The 18,826-nt window shown below is 41.7% G+C and overlaps 1 long non-coding RNA gene across 1 annotated transcript in view; it reads right to left on the bottom strand.

Annotated features, from left to right (window-relative positions):
• Window positions 1-9,924: 9,924 nt before the first annotated feature.
• LOC147670608 (uncharacterized) overlaps window positions 9,925-18,826 on the bottom strand; it is a 58,545-nt gene continuing 49,643 nt past the window's right edge. The window contains exon 2 of the long non-coding RNA XR_015303647.1: window positions 9,925-10,112. This is a non-coding gene — a long non-coding RNA (uncharacterized LOC147670608). The remainder of the gene's footprint in view (window positions 10,113-18,826) is intronic.

Genomic DNA, 18,826 nt, shown 5'->3' with positions numbered 1-18,826 from the left:
GAATTTTTGCACTTCAGGATCCTCACCCTTGTCCATATGGATGTTAAAGTCCCCTAGAATTAGGCAGTGTTTGGCCCTGAGACTAAGTGTGGAGATAATCGAGAACAGGTCCTCGGTAAAAGAGCCAAGAGGACCAGGAGGCCTATACAACAGGATCCCCAAACAAGATTGATGGGGAGAAAGCTTTAAGGAGAAGGCAAGAGTCTCACAGCCTGGTAGATCATCCACAGATAAGATAGTGCAAGAAATGTGCCTCTTAATAATGAGCGCCACTCCGCCTCCTCTACCTTTAATTCGATCTTGACGGAAAATAACATGCGTAGGGGGGATGGCAATAGCTAAATCAGGTTCCGATCCCTCGCCCAGCCATGTCTCCGTGAGAAAGAGACAGTCTGTTTCATCTTGACTCAGTTGACTTAGGTCTCAATGTCGATAGGGAACTACATGTTTTCCTTAAAGATTAGTCTGTTTTTCTGTGACTAATGGGTTTCAAGTGTAATTCTGTTTAAACGCCCGAGGAGTACAATGATATTCTGTCTAATGGTTCTATGGTTCAACTGATACTATGCTATGATATTTGTGTAATTAGTGGATCCATTATTCTTTTACATACAGTCACATTCTCCTCTACTGGTAAACAAGGTAATGTTGACTAGTCTGCTGATATACATGTTGACATCCTGTGTAGAAACAATATATGGCTCATGCTTGAATTTACCATATTTAACTTTGCGCCTGCTTACTCTGATATGGAGTGTTTAGAGTTTATGACGATCTTGTTTTCATAACTAATGGATATTTACCAATAGGCGCTCTGTCCCCTTTAAGGATGGCTAACATAACCTGATATTTCACTCACGCACGCTACAACATCAGCATATATGAGTATTGGGGTCATCAGGGCTTAATATAATACCTATCTGGTTGTTATAGTCTGTAGCGTTACTACTATACGTGTTGTTTCAAATACTTAAGCCATTAGATATGTGACCCTGTACACACTATGTTTCCTTCTTTCTTTTAAAATGTACTTACAAATGTCTGTAATGTTTATTCTAATATGTGTCTGTAACTGTGAGCCCGAACACAATTCAACTTAGACGCATATTGCAAACAATTAATTTTGTTTCGCTTTGTGACCAGTATGGAAATACCCTCTAATGCTATAATAATAAGGCATGCACAGTGTCATACTTCCTGACACTTTAAGATGGCCGCCACAGTAGTTCTTCATTCACTGTTTCGGGTAGAGACACGCTTTCTGACACAACTTCCTGCGCTCATTACCATCTCGCGTATATTTAAAACGTATGGCGGGTAATTCAAACTGTTAGTGCCCAGCAGTGGAGATCCCGCCCCTATACAAACGACAAAAAGGTAAGATGGGGACTTCTGATATGTAGAACCTACGCTTAGGGGTAACGAACGCTGATTCCCCCTCCCGTATATTATTGCTATATGTTTTCTTTTAACTACGAATCTTGCATAACGTTTCTTGTCGCCACGTATATGGTGCTTTTTGTATCTGCGCCGTATGTATACTCCCTTTAATAGCGATGGGTAAATAGTTTCTCCAACTATAGGGCAGCAGTGGTTTTATGTCTTCCCTGACATGCGCTTTCATTCTTGATAAAGTGTTAAACTTTGTTCTCCAACATAGGGCGGTGTTAACGCTATGCGCCCCTCGACCTATTACCACCGGGGACCTTTTATCATGTACCCCGTTTGTTGGGCCATTGTGTACTATATGTCCATCACATTTTTTGAGAAGTGGTATTAACAATTACAGGGCATTTTTGATTGTCTACATTGCTTCACTTATTTATCAGGGTTCGATGTATTCGAGACCTTATGATTAAAAGACGACATTATTTCTGTGAAGTGGTCTAACAAAAGACGACATTATTTCTGTGAAGTGGTCCAACAAAATATTGAGGGACTGCTTTCCTGCACCCCGCCCGTTGAGCCACTGTGTACAATATGTCCTTTACATTACATTGCTTTAGCAGTGGTGTAGATATTTACAGGGCACACTATGACTGCTCATTTTGCTACACATATTCATCAAGGTCCGATGGTATTCGAGACCTTATGATTAAAGGACTACACTATCTCTGTGAAGTGGACTAATAAAACACCAGGTACTTCATGATTATTTATATTACTTTACAGACTTATCAAGGTCTTCAGGACTCTAGACTATATGAATACAAGACTTATCTCCACGCAGCGACTTGCGCTACCCTACTAAGTGAGTAATCGGCTGTTGCCTTAATTTCTTCGGTATTCATACCTTATTGTGACGCCCCTCTCTGTTCATTTAAGTACATAGGGAGTTTGAACAGTATATTGTATTACCATGACTAGTACTCCTGTCTTTCTTCTTTTACTTAATGGGACATACTTTCTCTGATTATCCCTATTAGAACCTAATTCAAAGTGGGGCCTAATACCTTGAAGTTATCAAGTTGGAACCAACATCTAGAACAGCGTACCATCATCACTATAATTAATAGGTAGGGGTATTGGAACCATTTGTGGATTTTATTTTTTGTCAATTTTTGTGACCTTTCATTTTCTGTAAATATCTTTCGTTCCATTTTCTTTCCATTGCATTAGGATTTCAAATATTATCACATTATACTTGCATTGCCTTACTGATAAGAACATCCCGACAGCCAGACCTGTCCATACTGACCAAGATTGGTAGGTTTAAGCTCACAGAGTGCTTAAGTACATATTCCTTTGGGACCTAGGATCTTAGGTCACTCCCCTTATAGTGGTGGGTAGGAAGCATTAACAAGGATGGCATTACAACCATTGGAATCTCCACACTACCCCTACTCTTGGCAATAGCGATACAGTTTGGAATCATAAAACTGTGAATATGTTGATATCTTTTTGTAAATAGCTATGGGACACATGCTATAAATTTGGTTATCTTTTCACATGGAATGTTTTGGTATTGTCAGTGTATGTATAATGAATTTGTATATAGTATGAAATGTCTTTTGTCTTTAGTGGTTTTTCTTAGGACCAAAGTCTTGACTGGTGTTATAAATGTTAGAACCTATGAGACCTACTCAACTAGTCCTATTGTATATATTTAGGGAAACTGTATATATTTAGTTCACATCTATTATATTTATTAACTGTAATTTTTATTGCTTCCAGCCTTGAAAAAGCCCCTGAGTGGGCGAAACACGTGTCGGCAGTGCAAAGCTGGAAAACTTTTAATGTGCTTAAAATAAAGATTTTTGAAGAACAACGACTGTTTTGGATCCATACTTTGAAGCTCCTTACTCCTTATGAACTCATGGTTAAAACTGGTGAAAAAATCTGGAAATAACTAATGTGTTATGGAAATTTTCTTGACATTTGACTTCTTAGAGGGTGCTTGTGTAACTTGGTCTCTTTCTGATTATAGATTTTAACTGTGTTTATGTTTGTTGTATATTTATTAATACTTTTATAGTATTTTTATAACAACTGTACTGAAATTTTATGATCAAAAAGGCGTTTCCTATTAGATGTAATTGCTTTTATGACATTCATGTCGAATAAAGCTTTTTGGATTGGATTGGTACAGATGAGGATAGGGTCATATATTGTAGTGGCTTACAGTAAAGTTGCATAGAGTGCAGTGGTGTATAGTGCAGCGACAGAGTGCAGTGGCATACAATGCAGTGGTGTAAAGTGCAGTGGCATATATTGAAATGTCATAAGGTGCAGTGACATAGATTGCAGGGGATACAGTGCAGTGGCATACGGTGCAGGGGCGTCCAGTGCAGTGCCACAGATTGCAATGGTGTATAGTGCAGTGGTGTAGAGTACGGGGACACAGAGTGCAGTAGCATAGAGTGCAGAGGCATGGAATAAAATAAAAAGGCAGCAATATTGTTTAGACCAAACTTGTTGTAGGTTTCGATCTGAGATGTAGCTTCATATTATGTTTTTAAGCTATAGTAAAACAAGAGGCAGCGCAACATATATTTTTTTATGTTTTCGAAGTACAGATGTACTCCCTCGCATGTAGGATGGTACTTAAATTTTTTTTTTAATGAAGGGATACAAATAAAGGGCTGCGCTATATTGGACATTACATTATTCTACACCACTTCACAGTAGTGGCATAGAGTGCATTGGTTTACAGTGCAGTGCAGTACAGTGCAATGGAGTACAGTAGAGTGGTGTAGTTTGCTATATAACTCGCCCCTCTACTTGCTTGCATATTTTATATATTATATTTGCTTAGTACTGGGGTACTTTTGAGGGAATACCGTGGTACTTCCAATTCTTCAAAATAATATATAAAGTAATGTAAACAATTTTAAATATCGTACTCATTATTCTAAACTGCTTCAAGTCTTATTAAAGCTTAAATAATCTAATAAACTATACCTCACATTTAAATCCTCAATGCAGTCAAAGTGTGATCTAAACAATGTGGCCATTTTTTGGGGGTCAATCTTTCATTAGCCATCAATATAGTGTGCTGGCATTTTTTTCATTGCTATGTACCCCTGTATACCGCAAACGTAATGCAGTATATTGCGGCCAAGTCTTATGACTATATAACTGCTGAACGGATTTTCTTTTCTTTGCACCCCCATTACTAATCACCACAAAATCTTGCACCATTAGCCTATATAGAGAAAGGAATAGGTCTGCAACGTTTTGTGGAGATTCATCAAACTGTAACAAAGCCATTAGCAAGCAAAATTCAGAGGAATTCCTATCTCTAGGAATCCTAACTACAACCACCAAATTTTTGTGGGAAATAGATTATTTTAGTTTTTAATAAGTTTGGTGTGATTTGATGAATGTTCACAAAACATTCCAAAGAATACTCTCATCTGACTCAGCTTCTTCCTGGAAATTGGGGGACAAACTGTCAAGTTGGACCTGAAAAAATGTGAGGGGGTCCAAAAATGGGTTTTCCTCATGCAGTTTTCCATGGAAACCTGACACAGCCACAGCCAAAAACAGCTGAACTGAAGTGCACCAGAATTGGCAGAAAGCTAGATGTTGATTTAGAAAATGTGCTTTTTGTGATTTGGTGTAAATTCTTTCAGTAGTTCTGAGAAATTACGGGCAGGATTTTTGTCACTGTTGTGATGAGTAACCCGCCCGCCCAGATTTAAATCAGGCCCAACTGAAAAAAAAACTTCAGAAATTCAATGAACAAATCAAATTGTAAAGGAATAATATAGTTAGGTGACAATGTCAGTTAAAACAAATTCCACAGTATTTTGTTGGCCTTGAACCAAGCAAGGTGACACAGGCTGATGCAAAACCTAAAATGAGATTTACCAAGCTACATAAGGCCCCCTTGTAAGGCCATACAAAAGGGGGTGGTGGTGATGGATGGAGCATCTGAATCAATCAAACACTCACACCCAGTTAAAAGATCTGGGTTTAATCCATCACCGTTCTTTAGCCCACTCTGCCACCCCAGTTCAGACAAGGCCATATGCAAATCAGTCTGACCATGTGCCTCATGGGAACAGTCCAGCCCGGACTGCCAAGCCACTGGATTCAAGCTTCCTAGGACCGGTTTCTGGCATTAACCTCTTGCATGCTTGTGACGGAACCGTTCCGTCACAAGCCGTGGGTGAGCTGTGCTTGTGACGGAATGGTTCCGTCACGGCCCGCTCGGCGCGCCTGCGCGGCGCTGATTTCGCGCCTGTGAGGCGCGTTCCATTGAGCGGGCGCGTTCGTGACGGAACCGTTCTGTCACAAGCACAGCTCACCCGCGAGCCGTGACGGATCGGTTCCGTCACAAGCACGTGACCGCCACGCGGCAACCCTACCCCCTTAGCGCTGCGGCGGAATAGCCGCCACAGCCAAGGGGTTAAAGTCGTCTTCAGCCAGGTTTGCTTGAATCCAGTGGCAAAGTGAGCAAGGGACTCACGTCTGAGCATATGTTATGTTATGTTATGTTAACATTATTTACACAGCGCACAGCTGCCCCAGCAAAGGGGCGTCCTGGCGCTTAGACAGATACTACAACATAACACGCAGGGAGAAAGAAAAAAGGAGGGACGACTACTCAAGAGCAGGAAACAAAAAAGTTTTAATGGCACGCCTGAAGGTGGACAGATTATTCAAAGCTCGAATGTGCACCGGGAGCGAGTTCCACAACCCCGCGGCAAGCACCCGGTAAGAGCGGCCACCCATTCTGGTGAGTTTAAAACGGGGACAGACCGCAAGATGAAGAGCCTCCGATCTCAAAGATCTCGAAGGGATGTAGGGGATGAGCAAGTTGGCAAGTGCCGGCGGCGAGGAGAGCTTCATAATTTTAAAGGCCAGACAGAGCCATTTAAACTTAATCCTTTGTCTGACCGGCAGCCAGTGAAGGGTAGAGATAGTGCTGGAAACAGAGCAATGCCTGGGAAGACCAACAATGGCCCGTGCCGCAACATTCTGTACCCTTTGAAGCCTGGATGCCTCAGCCTGGTTTACCCCCAACATCAGCACACTTCCGTAGTCCAGCCGAGATAAAACCGAGGCTTGGACCACGAGCTGCCGGGTGGGAGGGTCAAAGAACTTGAGGACCGGTCTTAAGCCTCGCAGGATACCGTAGCAGGTGGCCGCAACCTTCTTCGTGTGACCTGTGAAGGTGAGCGCCGGATCCAGCCAGACCCCTAAGTTTTTCACTTCGGAAGCTGAGATGGGAGTGATGCCCAATTCTGGAGGCCACCACTGGTCTCCCCAGAGCTCAGCATGTTTCCCCAAGACCAAGACTTCAGTTTTTAAGGCATTCAATTGTAAGCAATTGGTTCTCAACCAACTTGCTACTGCCACAAGTCCAGCTCGGAATTTGGGGGCATCCACTTCAGGGTCTCCACTCAGTGTCACCGCCAGCTGCGTATCGTCAGCATATGAGGTCATCGTCAAACCCCACTGTTTGACGATTGCAGCTAGCGGTTTCACATAAAGGTTGAACAGGGTAGGGCTAAACGAGGAGCCCTGTGGGACCCCTAGATCCAAAGGATGAAGAGTGGACTGGCAGGGTGGTATAGCCACCTTAAAGGTTCGATTAGAGAGGAAAGATCGGAACCACTGAAGGGCGGTCCCTGCTACTCCAGCTTCCTCCAGGCGCTGAATCAACACACGGTGGGACACAGTATCGAAAGCAGCACTCAGATGTAATAGCAGGAGCGCTGCCATACGTCCAGAGTCAAGCACCAGGCGTAGATGCTCGATCATATAGAGCAGAGCGGTCTCGGTACTGTGTCCTAGCCGGAAGCCATTTTGGCTAGGGTCTACTATCTGATTACGAGCAAGGTGATCAGACAGGATGGAATTTACATGGGCTTCGGCGACTTTAGCAGTCCAAGGAAGAAGAGATATGGGGCGGTAGTTCTCAGGCAAGAGAGGGTCTGCGTTTGCCTTCTTCAAGACTGGGGTAACTACCGCCTGTTTCCACGAGGAGGGGACCATTCCGGTTGCCAACGACAGGTTGATTAAGGTGAGTATCGGAACTCGACACAGCGGGGAAAGCCTACTAATGAGAGCTGGCTTCAACGCATCCAGAGGGGCGCCTGATTTAATGCTGATGCTCAGTTTGTCAAAAGCCTCCGTAGACAGATCAGGCAAGAAGGTCAAAGTCTCATAGCCCAAGAGATTAGGGCCAGCTAACTCTGGATCCGGCAGACACAGGTCAAATCCTCTGTATATAGTTTGCACTTTCTCCCGAAAGAAGGCTGCCAAATTCTCGCAGTGAGAGTCGGTGCAGATCTCTGCGGAAGTGGCTCTTTTATTCATAAGGTCTTTCAAGACCTTGAATATTAATTTAGAGGGGTTGGTACTGGCTTGGAATTCCTGAGCGTAGAGTGCGGCACGAGTTCTGCAGATTGCCCTGTGATAGGTCTTAAGTTTGGCAAAATACGAGGATTTCAGGACGGGATCGTAAGACCTCCTCCAGTCCCTCTCCGCTTTCCGGCAGGTTTTTTTGAGCTCGGCAAGGGAGTCATTATACCACGGGCTGGGTACCTTAGAATGACCTTTCGACCAGCGCATGGGTATAAGGGAGTCAAGGGCGTCCGAAATCCATGTGCAAAACAGTTCGTAACCTTGATCCACATTCAAAAAAGGGCTCAGGGGTTTCTGCTCCAGTAACCTGTAAAACTCCTCAAGTTTAAGCTTGTGCCAATGTCTTTTAAGAATCAGCCTATCCACAGGTTTGAATGGCTTATCGTGAATAGGACAAAAGACTTCCACCAGCAGATGGTCAGTCCAGCCCACCAAAACCGGGTTAGACACCTTCGCCCTCTCAAGAGTGGTAAAAAAGGGGTCGAGAATGTGTCCTCCAGTATGAGTGGGAAGTGTAACTAGTTGGACAAGTTGTAATGCTTCAAGATCGGCAAGCAAGGTGTTTATGGCTTTGGACGACCTGCTGTCAAAATTAATGTTGAGGTCGCCCATGATGTTAAAGTTCGCACAGCTAGGCGCAAGAGAACTTACCATATCCTGCCAACTTATGGCGAACAAAGCGGTACAAAAGGGGGTGGTGATGGACGGAGCATCTGAATCAATCAAACACTCACACTTACACCCAGTCAACAGATATGGGTTTAATCCATCACCGTTCTTTAGCCCACTCTGTGAGTGTTTGATTGGTTCAGATGCTCCGTCCATCACCACCCCCTTTTGTACCCGTTGTAAGGCCATGCATGGCTTGGGAAACCTGGAGTAAAGCAAGACGCTGCCTTGCATTACTCTGCCCTTGGAAGGTGTTCATTTGGTGCAGCATGGGTGTTCCCATGCTTCCACCCATGGATTTTGGTGCATTCCAGATCTACCAAGACATGTGAACTTGGGAATGAGTCAAAATGCTAAGCCTCCCAGGGGAGGCGCATCGAGAAGAAATATCCTAATTTCTCCTCATTGTTTCATCTTTATATAGAAAGAGGAAAGTGCTTTTGAGGATTGTTTTTGTGCAGGAAGGTGTCTGTGCACAACAAGCAATCCTGCCTACAATGCAGGCGCCCTTGCACCATGGTGCAAGGGATCCATTGGCGCAGGCAGCACGTAGTGCACCAGAGCAAGGACTGGACATGAATGCTCAACATAATGATAAATATGGCAGATTCCTGCCCTCTCCCTTCAATGCAGCGCAGCAAGATATCTTGCTGCATTGCATGAAAGTATGATAAATCTGCCCATAATGTTTTAAACTGACAAAAAAACTGAAGTTCACCAGTTATCTCAAGTAGCTATAACTCATGCCTTAGAGTTACTATAACTAATGCCCTTGCCATGCACTGCTTGTTCCCTTGCAATCATGACATGTTCAATGACATTATAACATTCCTAATGACGTGAAATGATCTTTGATTTTTGCGTGACTCACTCTATCTATCTATCTATCTATCTATCTATCTATCTATCTATCTATCTATCTATCTATCTGGATTCATAAAGGGACATATGAGTCATAAAGTTACGAGTGCGGAGTCTTTGCACCTAGGGCAGAGTCTCTGTGCTCATGGTGGAATCACCACACTCGGGCGGATTCTCCGTGCGGCACACACTCTGCAGTGTGCCGTATGGAGACTCTGGCCCAAGTGCAGATAGTCCACCACAAGTGTGGAGACTCTACAATCATTACTTTATTAGTTGGAAGTCCCTTTGTGAATCGGGCCCTATCTGTCTATCTATCCTCTTTCATAGGAGAGTTCAGATGAAGAGTACACAAAAGCCACCTACAAGATACATGGCCATAGATAGCCATCTTGAAAAATATAAGAATCTATTATTCACTTTTTGCAACGTCTTAGTAGTAGTAGTAGTAGTAGAAGTAGTAGTAGTAGTAGTAGTAGTGATAATAGCAGCAGTTAACAGAGATGAACACAGACCCCATCACAAGCATTTTTTTTGAATGACGTCGTAGCCTACCTTTCCTTTTTTTTCCCTTAATCCTTTTGGAACCAGATCATAAGGCAAGTGGGTAGTGATGATACGTGGTGATGGACGATTGATGTGATCTACATTCCTAAAGTTGTATTCAATCCATGGGGCTTTGTCAACCGTTTGAATAGTTTCTGTTCCATTCCGGTAACCTTCATTATAAATTAGAGTTAAAATCTGCTGCATCCAAACGGTTCCTAAAGAAATCAAAATGTTCATGATCAGGTCCCTGCTCAGTAATTTTTCCAGTGCAAAAATATAAGACAATTCAAAAGGTTCTATTTTTTCATTGCATACCCTATTTGGAACTGTGAAGTATGGGTGAAAATCACAGTATTTGCCACCACGAAATTTCAACCCTTTTTTTAAAGCATCTCTTATGGTTAGGAAGTTTGAGGAAGCAGCCCATACTTAATTGTGCTGCTGAGTAAGTGGCTTATTTCTGAAATAATCATCTCCCCCTTTCTTAAAACTGTGTATTTAGACTTGATTCCCCTTATATTCTTAAAAAATTGCGCAATCACCAACAGATTATATCATAAAAATTGAGGGCCTTAATTAGAGTTTGATAGATTGCATGGTACATAAAAGCATGTCAGATATCCATTCCACCGTACTACAAGTCAGTCAGTCGGCCAAAACATTATTCAGGAAGATAATGCCATAAAAGTACATTGTTACATAAAAATAAATGACTACAAATTTAAAAAAGCACAATAAACCATTGGTTCATGATGAATTTTAGATTAAAATCTACATATTGAAAAACCACACATGCTGTTCATTAAAAAGACTGTGATACAGAGAAGTTGGTGTATTTGTAAGACAGGCACAAGTACATTCGAGAATATATTTTCCTAAGTGCACCTCTAATAAAATTAAGGACTGCTCAACACATTTCTACCGATTCCAACTGTTGTAGATACTGGAAGCCAATTTAAACTACTAAAATTCATAAGCTGCAAAACTGGTACTAAAAACCAATAGGTTCATTTATATAAATTAAAAATAAGAATGGAGGTAAAATACACCTTTGTCGGACTCCCTGACTGATATTTATGAAGGATATCCTGTCTCCAGAAGGAGAATAGCGAATCCTTACAGAGGCATCTCAGTGTAAATGTTTGAACATAGCTAAGTTTTTTTCGACCCCTAAACTCTCTAAAATATTCCACAGTTTTGAGTGATTTACAGTATCAAAGGCCGCTTAATAAGTCCATAAAGGCCAAATGCAAGGCACTGTTTTTGACTTGGGCATATTTGCCAACTGAAAGAAAGAGGTTTAAACATTGCTCTATGGTTCCAGTCCCCTGTCTAAATCCATTCTGTAAAACTGAAATGATATTATTTGTCTCCCCCCACTCTTCCAGTTCAGGCTGGACTGTTCACAGGGGGCTCACGGTCTAGACTGATTTGCATGTGGTTGGGTTTAAACTGGAATGGCATGGGGAGCTAAAAAACAATGGGCCTTATTTATGAGACCGTGCGTCACTTTTATGCCGATGGTGCGTCACTTTTTGTGACGCACCAGCGGGGTAAAAAATGTGCCTTGTTGCACCATATTGACAAAGTGATGCATCTACTTAGATACGTCACTTTGTAAACCCCTGCGCCACATTATACCTGCACCAGGTATAATGTATGCAGAGGGGTGTTCTGACGGAAGAACGGGTCATAGAAATGACGCGGTGAAATCTATAAGGTTTCAATGCGCCACTTCCACGACGCAAATGCATCAATATCTTACGCCTGCCTCACAGCAGGCGTAAGACTGACGCAGGCCTTTTCACATGGGGCTTGCCCCATGTGAAAGGACACATTGCTGGAGTTGCATCACTTTTGTGGCACACGCCAGCAATGCGTCACTTTTGCAACATACAGATACGTCAGAAATACTGAGGTATCTGTAACTCCTTGCAACATGATGCGTCATACAGTAAATATGGCGCATCACTCATGTTGCAAGGAGGGCGCATTGAGAAGTGACACATCACTGCTTTCACGCAGCGATGCGTCCCTTCTTATAAACGAGGCCCTATGGATTTAGGCCCAGATCTCTGCACTGGGGTTAATGTTTGACATTGTTCATCATTCTGTCTATCAATCATTCTTTTTGCATTTGTCACCCTGAGTGGGATGGGTATGCCCAGATGTGGGTCTCATGCTCTCCATGCCACTGGAGTTAAGCTAGCCTGGCTGATGATGGATGACATCCCGAAACAGGTCCCAGAATACTTGGTTCGAGTCCAGGAACAACTTGGCCTGGCAGTTCGGACTGGACCGTTCCTATGGGGATCAGGGTCAAGACTGAATTGCAAAAGTCTGGGTTTAAACTAAATTGCCATGGTGAGTAAAACTAATGATGGATTTAGTCCCATATATATGTACTAGGGTGAATGTTTCACAGTGTAAAACATTCTGTCCATCAATTGTTATTTTTCCACTCTTCTAATCTGGCCAGAAGAACCCTGCCTAAAATCTTCATGGTTGAGTCCAACAGAGAAATTGGGCGATAGCAAACAGGATTGTTTCTGTCCCCTTTCTTGCAAATGGGTAAAATGACTGCTTCTTTCCATGTGGAATAAAGGTCCACTAATTGAAGCACAACCAACATTTGGGCGCAGGGATGCTAAGAGTTCTACATTTCCTTAAAAATGTCCACTGAAGCACAAATTCAGGCCTTCGTCTTTACCCTTTTGCTTTTCCTGATGCTGATGGTGAGGCTAAAGTCAGACCCCTTTCCCCTATCACACCTTGTCATTTCCCAGTGACCTTGTTCTATATGGGCCTCATTCCTGGAATTGAAAACTTGAGAAAAATGAGCCACCTAAGCTTCAGCTGTAATTAAGCAGTCAATCTTAGGCGGGGTGCTCATACTAAACAAGGGTTTATAAACTACCTCCCAAAAAAGTTTAGGATCCTTTGACTCACCTGCTTTAATGTGGTCGGCCCAGGCTAATTCTCTAATATCGAGTTTCATATCCCCGAGTGTAGTTTTATTAAACAATCATGCATATTTAATATTCTCCTGACTTCTTGGGTGAGATTTTAGGACCAACTTCAATGACTTGTGTGCCGAGGAACTAGCTGAATTAAACCATTGTTGATTGGGGTGGCACAGGACTTGCTTCTTAAAGTTAGAGATGAGGAAACTATGGGGCACATGCATCAACAGATTTTGCATTCGCAAATGGTGCGAATCGCAAAATTCGGTCGTTTGCGAATGCAATATCTGAAAATGTGATGCATCATTTTTTTGTCTATTTTGGAATCGCTATTATTTTTGCGATTCCTTAAAAAATCGCAAAACTAATTACGATTCCTTAAAAACTCGCAATCCTGTTTGCGATTCCTAAAAAATTCGCAAATTTAAGGAATCCTTAAAAATTTGCGAAAAATGGAATGCATCAATTTTCGCACATGTCAGTAATTCTAAGAAAACACATTTAGGAAGTGCAAAAATAAGAAGAAGTGAGAGCAGGTGGTATTTTTTTTTTTTTACACTACACATGTGGAAAACATTAGCAACCTATAAAAGGGACTTCAGAATGACTCTGGATATCTTCCAGGATGGCAGCAGCAATTTTCTTAGCACGTAGATGGCGGATGAGAGCAGCAGGGAGGAGGAGAAGAGAACTCAGTGAAAGGGTTTTTAGGTTGCGCATTACTTTGCTTGGGCAGACACAGGCTGACATATATGATAAGTATAGACTTAATGCAGACACCATCATTGATTTAATTGCAGAGTTGGACCCCATACTGCAAAGGCAAACGCGTAGAACTCAAGCTATACCCACCCATGTGCAGGTTTTATGTTGTCTACACCTTTTAGCCTCTGGCTCCTTCCAAGGTGTAATAGCAGTTGCAGGGGGTGTTTCACAGAGTGCATTGTCTAGATTTTTCAATGACTTCCTGAATGCAATGCTCCATAGGATAAATCACCACATAATTTTCCCCTCAACGCATCAGGAGTTGCTGCAGACCAAGTTAGACTTTTATAACGTGGCACACTTCCCACATGTCATAGGATGTGTTGATGGAACACATGTCCCCATTTGTCCCCCAGCTGCTAATGAGTACATTTTTAGAAATAGGAAAAGTTACCACTCTTTAAACATACAAGCAATCTGTGATTCCAAAGGAATCATCACTGACTTAGTTGCCAGCTACCCAGGTAGTGCCCACGATTCATACATTTTCAAATATAGTGCCATTCATGATCGCCTACTTTCTGGAGAATTTGGAGATGGATAATTATTAGGTAAACTGTTTTTGATTACTGGCAATGCTAATGTTTCTGACATCCATTGCAATGTGTGTGATGTTAATTTACATATCTCATCTTTCAACTTAGGAGATAGTGCATATGGAGTGAGGTCTTACATTCTCACCCCATACCTGACTCCAACTACCCGCAAAGAACAACTGTACAACAATGCCCATATCTCAACCCGCAGCATAATAGAGAGGACGTTTGGGGTCATGAATTCCAGGTTCCGCATACTGCATAAGACTGGTGGAGCCTTGCAATATCGGCCAGATGTGTGTTGCAAAATAGTTGCAACATGTGCAGTCTTGCACAACCTAGCAACTAGGAGAGGCCTTGAACTAGATGTAGATGATTTGCTGCCAAATAATTTCAACCAGCCACAACAACCACATGCAAGAGTTCATGGACCGGACGCAGCGGAAGGGAGAAGAAGAAGGGCCGAAATTACACAACATTACTTTTAAAAAAAGGTAGGAAACAATTTTTTTGCTTCAAAAATTAAACCTTTTATTTTACCATGTTTCACAAAAAAGTATTTTGAAAAAACAATTCAAAGCATGACTTCTCAGAAAGTAAAAAAAAAACTGATATTGGCCTAATGTAATCCTTAGTCCATATCATTGTATAGAAAAAATGTAATACATGAAAAGCAACAATAACAAGTAATCACTTCTTCCTTCCACGCAAACCTAAAGCTTTATTTTTAAACGAATCAGAAACCATGACCGGGCAAATATTAATTTCTTTTCCTGTTTTGCTACAGCGTTCACCCACATCATTGGTGTGTGCATCACCACTGGTTCCTGTAGATTCATTCATAACATTGCCTTCATAAGCTGTATTCTGGTTATCATCAGGTGGCAGCACATTAACCCCACTTTTCATATTTTTAAATCCTTCACATAGATCTGCACAACACTTTTTAATTTCCTCTTGCATGCGCATTGTGTGTTTGATGAGACGTGCATTGCTGCTGGTCACCCTATTCAGAGCCCGGGCATAAGTGTGCATACTTGCCACAGTTCTCAAATGTCTATTACAATTGGCAATGTTTTGACTTTGAAAGACATCAGATATTGTCACTAAAGCATTTGCTAAACGCTCAAAATTCAGATTTGAGGCAGTATGCGCCCCTTCAATGACCTTGGATAATGTTTTCAATGTCTTATTGATTCCACTGAGGTCTTCAACCATATGACTCATTTTCCCCTTTATTACTCTCAGATCTTTACCCTGAAGACGCTGCAATTTCAATAATTTGAGTTCAACTGTACTTGCATGGACATCATCCACTGTGGAGTCTCTTGGATTGGAAGAGCGAGGCCTTCTTCTGTAGAATTGTTGGATTCTTCTACGACCACTAAACTGTTTTGTTGAAGTGGCAGGCTTCTGAGAATCATCAACCACAATTTCTGTGCCATTTGCATCTTCCTCAGACTCTAATTCCTGTACTTTACGCACTGACTTTCTAATTTTTTTAACGTGCACAGAGGGTGAAGAACTCACAGTATTATTGTCTGATTGGCTATGTATATCCATGCTGATCTCATCAAAAGTGTTTGCTTCATTTTCCTTTTGTAAATCTAAAATTAAAAAAATGATGCATGATATCAATGTAATGTCTTTTCTTTTAAAAAATTACAAATAAAAACAACATGTGTTCCAGATGAAGGACGCCTTTGAAATCTTCATTTACCATGTCTTTGAAAATTATTTGATAGGCAAACTGACTATGTACTTATTGCATTCATGAATATTAATTTGGACTTAAAAACTACAACTCCCATGATGCATTGCACTCTTCAATGAAATTGCCTTTTACACTAGTGCTATGCAAGTGAGGATGTAACAGAAGATTAGAATTATGTTACTGCATCAAAAACCTGTCTACATACATCCTGCATCCCTATTTATTTAAGTTTGCATTTGTAAAAAAAATTACTCTTACCTTGAGAAGTGCCAGCATGCTCAGAGGTGTCTATGTTTGTCACTCCTACTACAGCTTCTGTTACAAGTGTCCCCTCAACCAATCCTCAAGGGAGTTGTGGGTTTGTTGTCAGGGGAGCCTCCACCAGTCTTCCTGCAACTCTTCATTCTTGTCGCAATACTTTCTTTTGCGCATGAGCGTAAATCGTACCAACGCTTTTGGAGGTTGGTGATGTCCCTGTGGGCAACCCCCACTGCATTCACTTTAGCCTGTATGGCTAGCCAAAGTTTCCTTTTTACAGCATCAGGGACCTTTAAAGACAGCTTCCCAAAAAGCTGGTCATGGCGCGAAGTCACCTCCTCAATTAGTATCTCAAGTTCTTGGTCACTGAACTTAATTTTTCATTTTCTGACTTGTAAATCCTGACTGGCAGTTTCTGTCTCCATTTCTCCAACAGCAGCACTCCAAAACACTCCTCCACTGCAGACAAACAGAGCTGAATGCACCAACTGCCAGTTTTCTGTTTGAATAAGCAGCGCAGGTGTGTGCAATCAGGCTCCTGGCTTCCTGGGTGTGTCCTGGCTGTGATGCATGAAAATGCGATTTTATTGCGAATTTGCAATTTGCGAAATCGCAAATAGCGAATACGCAATAAAATCGCTAAAATAAATGCGATTCGCATATTTTTGCTATTTTTACAGAATCGGTAAAAAATCGCAAAAATATTCATGCATTCCATTTTGCGATTCGTAATTTGCGATTCTCTAATTTTCGCAAATTACGAATCGCAAATCAGCACAATGATGCATGTGCCCCTATATGGATGCCTTAGCAAAACTGTATATTATCAGAATAGAGGATATAACAGTGGAAAAACGCTTGATCATTTGTACCAAACTTTGAGCCATTACAGACATCAAGAACTGGGCTTGGTTAACAGCTTCTCGCCTAATGCAGATACCTCTATCTGCAGAGAAAGCAATAGGGACTGGCTCCAGGTTCTTACCCACACCTGGCTGCTAACAATTGAAAGTAAGAATAAAAGGGCTATGGTCACTCAAACAATTTGTCTAAAATCAAGAAGCTATAAGCATTTGAAATGAACATAAAGTCAATAATGCTTGTGCTCCACCCCCTATAAAAGTTGGGTAAGAGTTCGAAAGAACTAGGCAACACTTGCTTGCAAAAAGAAGATCATTAATAAAAATCTATGGGCCTGATTCACAGATCTAACTTACTACAAAATCCTAAACGTACTACCATTTTGGTATTCACAGAAGGCACTTAGGGCCATATGTAGGTAAAACGGGTTTTGCCATTCTCAAATTGCGATTTTTTGGGCATCGCAATAAGAGAATCGCAAAACGCAATGGAGGTAGGATTAACAAAATATTTTGCGAATCCCACATATTCCTTATTTGGGAATCGCAAATTGAGATTCACAAATAAGGAATACCTTCCCATTCATTCCTGGAATTCCAGGAATGAATGGGAAGACATTCTCAATTTGCGATTCCCAATTAGAGAATCGCAAATTGAGAATGCAATTTCAAGGTTTCAAGGGTGTCAATAGGACACCCTGTTGCACCCCTGAAATAAGCATGTGTGCACATGTGGCGCACATACATGTGCTAATGGCATGTATGTGCGCCACATGGCACTTTGAAAAATGCAAAATAGTGCATTTTTCAAAGAAATTGCAAATTACCACCAACCTGAAGTTGGTGGTAATTTGCGATTCCTTAAGCTAAAATCGCACAACTTGGGGGCTTCCTACATTGCATTTAAGGAATCGCAATTTGGGATTCCATGAATGCATTCGCAAAATAGGGAATCGCAAATTTTGCAATCCCTTATTTTGCAAGTGGGGTTTTGTCTGCTACATAGCATACTGCCCAAATTGGGATTGCAAATGCTGAAATTCTGCGAATACAGCATTTGCGATCACCATTTGGCTTCCTACATATTGCCCTTACTCATTTTGGTATTCAGAGAATGCACTTACTCATACTAACTTTATGTCCGCACTCGGGCCGGTCCACCTCCGGGCCGGAATCTCCACCACCAGGCCGGAATCTGCGGCCCGAGTGAGGACATAAAGTGAGTATGAGTAAGTGCATTCTGTGAATACCAAAATGAGTAACTGCATTCTGTGAATACCAAAATGAGTAAGTACCTTCAGTGAATACCAAAATGGTAGTAAGTTTAGGATTTAGTCTGTGAATCGGGCCCATATTATTCAAGGTATCCCCATAAACTGTGTGCTTGAAATGGGTCATTTACTGGTTAAACTGGTCATCCAGGCCACAGACCACAGACTCCCGAAAGGGCACAGGGTGCAGTTAAAATTGCCCACCCATAACAAACAACAGGCGCTTTCAGTTTTGCAACATAATTGGCCAGCATGTATACCACATCTGATGAAGCATGGTTAAACAGATTATAATAAAAATCAACAATGATTAAATCTTCTGGAGCTAAGCCAGCCAATATCAGTATTTGGAGCCAAGGTGTCGGAAAGAAAAGCTTTACCTTAGGACAAGAAAAATTAACCAAGATTAGAATGGCTAGCTCGTCCTTCGTCCTTCCAGCTGGGGATGGACTTGACTGGGTACAAAAGGATTGAAAGACATCCACATAAAAGCTCTTAGTTGCCAAAGTCTCCTGTAAACAAATTATTTCAAAGCCCTTTATAAAATGTACCCAATCTTTGA

Source organism: Lissotriton vulgaris, unplaced genomic scaffold (assembly GCF_964263255.1).
Source record: "Lissotriton vulgaris unplaced genomic scaffold, aLisVul1.2 SCAFFOLD_5125, whole genome shotgun sequence".
Classification (NCBI taxonomy): Eukaryota; Metazoa; Chordata; class Amphibia; order Caudata; family Salamandridae; genus Lissotriton; species Lissotriton vulgaris.
The sequence above is the reverse complement of the archived record's forward strand: the minus strand, read 5'-3'. Positions and strand labels throughout refer to the sequence as shown.